We start from the raw sequence: 4,074 nt of genomic DNA on the forward strand, positions 1-4,074 counted from the left end.
TTATCAGGATTATATTCTTCCTGGAGGCTCTAGGTGAGAATCTGTTCCCTGCCTTTTTCAGCAGAGGCCTTGCACATTTTTTGGCTCATTCCCCTTCCTCCAACTTTAAAGCTAGCAATGTTGCATCTCCCTGATCCTTCTTCCGTTGTCATATCTCATTCTCTGTCTCTGACACTTATGCCTTTGTTTTGTTATTTGTTTTTTAAGAGGGAGAACATGTGTGCACGGGGAAGAGGCAGAGAAACGGGGAGGGGTGGGGGTGGGGGCGGGGAGAGAGAATCCCAAGCAGCCTCCTGCTCTTAGTGTGGAGCCTGACACAGGGCTTAATCCCATGAACCAGGAGATCATGACCTGAGCTGAAATCAAGTCAGACACTTAACTGACTGAGCCTGCAGGCGACCCTGCCTTCTTACAAAAACCCGTGTAATTATTTTGTACCCACTTGGACAATCCAGGATTATCTCCCCATCTCAAGACCCTTAATTCAATCACAGGTGCAAAGTCCCTTTTGCCTCTAACATAACATAGTAACAGGTTCTGTGGGTTAGAACTGTGGAAATCTTTGGGGAAGGGGGCTTTATTCTGCCTACCATATCCATTCCCCATTTCATCAAATGAGGTAATTATTAAAAGCCAATTCCTGGCTTTTAATGAACATCCTAGTGTTCTACCTAAATTTACTTCAAGTTATTACTATCTTTTCCAGACAGCTCTCCTCTCTCCCTCCAACAAATGTTTTTAGAATATGCCCTACTACATTTTTAAGTCTATGGTCTTGAGTAAACTTAATAATATTAATTGGAAAACATTTATATAATACCTTTAAAATGCTAGAGATACCAGAGGGGAGATGGGGGGGGGGTGGGGGATGGTTTAAATAAGTGATGAGGATTAGGGTTAAACAGGTGATGCACTTGTTGAGATGAGCACATGGTGTTGTATGGAAGTGATGAATCACTATATTGTATACCTGAAATGCTGTTCTTGGGCTCTTGGCTGGCCTCTGTGGTAACAAAACCAAAACACAGAAGAGCAACTTAAGAACAATTTAGACATGAGAAAACTATTTGATTTACTAATACATGATTTTCAAAAATACTGTTTAGTAGAGAAGTCTTGCTTATATAACTTGTTTCTATAACTGACAAAAAAATTTTACAGCTTTATTGAGGTATAATTGACATACTGTAAACTGCACATATATAAAATATACATTTGGTAGGTTTTGATGTGATATGATGTTATAGATTGATCGTATCACCATGAGCAAAACAGCAAACATATACATCACCCCAAAGTTTCTTTTTGCCCCACCCACTATGATCCCTCTCTGCCTTTCTTGTTCCCTCCACTCCCAGTCAACCACCCACTTTGTTGCTATATATTACAATTCTTTATTATATACTCCTTTGGTCTGGCTTCTTTCACTTACCAAAATTATTTTGAGAATTAGCCATGTTATAACATGTATCAGTAGTTCATTCCCTTTTATTGTTCAGTGGTATTCTATTATATGGATACACCATAGTTGCTCATCCACAGTTGCTTTGTTGTTGGACATTTGAGTTGTTTCCATTTTTTTTGGCCATTACAAATAAAGCTGCTATTGAATGTTCAATTACAAGTCTTTTAGTGGATATATGCTTTCATTTCTTTTGGATAAATACCTAGGAATAGAACATCTGGGTCATATGGTTGATACATGTTTAACTCTCTAAGGAACTGCCAAACTGTTTTCCAAGGAAGTTGCACTATTTTATAATCCCACCAGCAGTGTTTGAAAAGGAAGTGGATATTTAAAAATTTAAAAATGTCTTATGATCAATGCTTGAGCATTCACGTTATATAAATGCTGGGGCGCCTGGGTGGCTCAGTCAGTTAAGCGTCCGACTTCGGCTCAGGTCATGATCTTGTGGTCCGTGGGTTCGAGCCCCGCGCCGGGCTCTGTGCTGACAGCTCAGAGCCTGGAGCCTGTTTTGGATTCTGTGTCTCCCTCTTTCTCTGACCCTCCCCTGTTCATGCTCTCTCTGTCTCAAAAATAAATAAATGTTAAAAAAAATTAAAAAAAAAAAAAAGAAATACAGCATCATGTGCTAGAGAGTGATCTGGGCATTTAAGAAGCCTGCATAATGTTAGCAAGGTATGTTATGTACACTTATGAAACAATGCATTGTATAATGTGACCGTTAAGTGTCAGATGGGAGGACCAGATAAATGTGAGAGGAGTCTGTGGACTACAACAAAGAGAGAAAGCTGAATAGATGAAGCAGGGCTTTGCTGGAATGATTAGAATACTGGCAGAAAAGACCTGCAAACAAATTCCTTAAGTTAAATTAACATAATTTCTAAGTATTCATGCAAACCACTACTTTCATTATAATCATCTGCCTCCTATAGGTATCTGTTGGCATTTGTTAGTTATTGCTACATACCAATCCACATCAAAATTGGTGGCTTAAAGCAACAATCATTTAGTCTTTTTCATAGGTCTGTGGATCAACAGTGCATTCAACCAATTGGATCAGTCTGTTGGCTCAGTCTCTGGAGTCTGGACATAGTATGGTTCATCTGGTAGCTTTGCAAGTTGCTCTGTTCCACATGGTCTCCTTCTCCAGCAAGCTGGTCCAGTTTCTTAGCAAAATTTAGGCTGGGAACCACCACATTTTCTTGGCCGAAAACTATCCCCAGTCCCAAGGCCAAGGCAGAATCAGGGGATGGGGTGGAGCTGCCAAGTCACTCTGCAAAATGTTTGGGTACATTTATAAGCAGAGAATTGCCGCCATTTTTCATCAATCTATCACATCATCAGAGACGAACATGCTAACCATCTTTCAATATGTAATGTGATTCCTTATTTGGCTATGTATATCCAGCTAGAATTTGGCTGAGACCAAAGAAATAAGCAAAAAAGGCCCTCTGAGTCAGTTCTAAAATGGCATGATTAGCTGGTTACCAAGCTCACAAAAGATTAAAAACTTTAAATTAGTGGCTGCATAGTCACTTATAACAAAACCAGAGTGTAGGGGCTGTGTAGTCCAATTAGACTAGTCTGAAAAGAGCAAATTATATTTGGCATTTTCTGGTTCAACAAGCACTCACTTAAAAAAAATCCCCCCCCCCCCGCCCCCACCTGGGTGGGTCAGTTGGTGGTCATGGGACCCTTGATTTCAGCTCAGGTCTTGATCCCATGGTTCATGGGTTCAAGTCCCACCTCAGGCTCTGCACTGACAGTGCAGAGCCTGCTTGAGATCGATCTCTCTCTCTCTCTCTTCCCACCCCTCCACAGCTCTCCACAATGGTCTCTTTTTCAAAATAAACTTAAAGAAAAAATCCCATTCTACATGATTAACATTTCAAATACTAGTTTGTTATTTTTTTTTAATCTATTCAGAAACAGGAACAACATACCCAGAGGACCTTGGCACCTATAACCCGACCTGGCTAGTCGCACCCCATCCCGCCCCCTCCTCTTATAAATGAGCCCTCTGTCTTTGTCCATTTTATAGAAAACCATGATTGTGGGTTCTAAGAAAGCCAAGGCGGGACAGTCTAACAGTGGGTTGCCTATGTATCTCATGAGAAATACATCTCTGCTCCAAGTGTCTTAAGAGGCGCTTTTACCAAACCACTAAAAAGAACGCCTTCTCTACGGGTTTCGATTAGGTCACCCTCGGGAAGAAAGAGCCCCACTTGGAGCCCAACCCCGCCCCCACCACTTGGTTTCGCACCTCCGCGTTCCGGGACCCGCCTCCAGCCTCCTGGCCCAGCCCTAGCTCCGCCCCTTGCCCTCTCGGAGCACCATTTCCCTAGGGATTGCTAGGCAGTCGGCTTAAAACGCAGCTTTACACGGTAACCGCGTAAGGGAATTCGCATTTTAAGCAAGCAGCACACAGTTCTTTGACTTCAATCACTTGGTCGTCGAACCTACTTTGCAAAATATTGCATCCACTCCTTCCTTCATCCCGCCCCGCTCTCTTTGCTCTCCACAGCCCAAGGCCAGCTAAAGAAACCGGAAATCCACAGTAAGGTGGGCCGGGGCGGGCCTTTGCTGCGTTGCACTGCGCGTGCGCGCGC

This window comes from Panthera pardus, unplaced genomic scaffold (genome assembly GCF_024362965.1).
Source record: "Panthera pardus isolate Hobbes unplaced genomic scaffold, ASM2436296v1 HiC_scaffold_24, whole genome shotgun sequence".
NCBI lineage: Eukaryota > Metazoa > Chordata > Mammalia > Carnivora > Felidae > Panthera > Panthera pardus.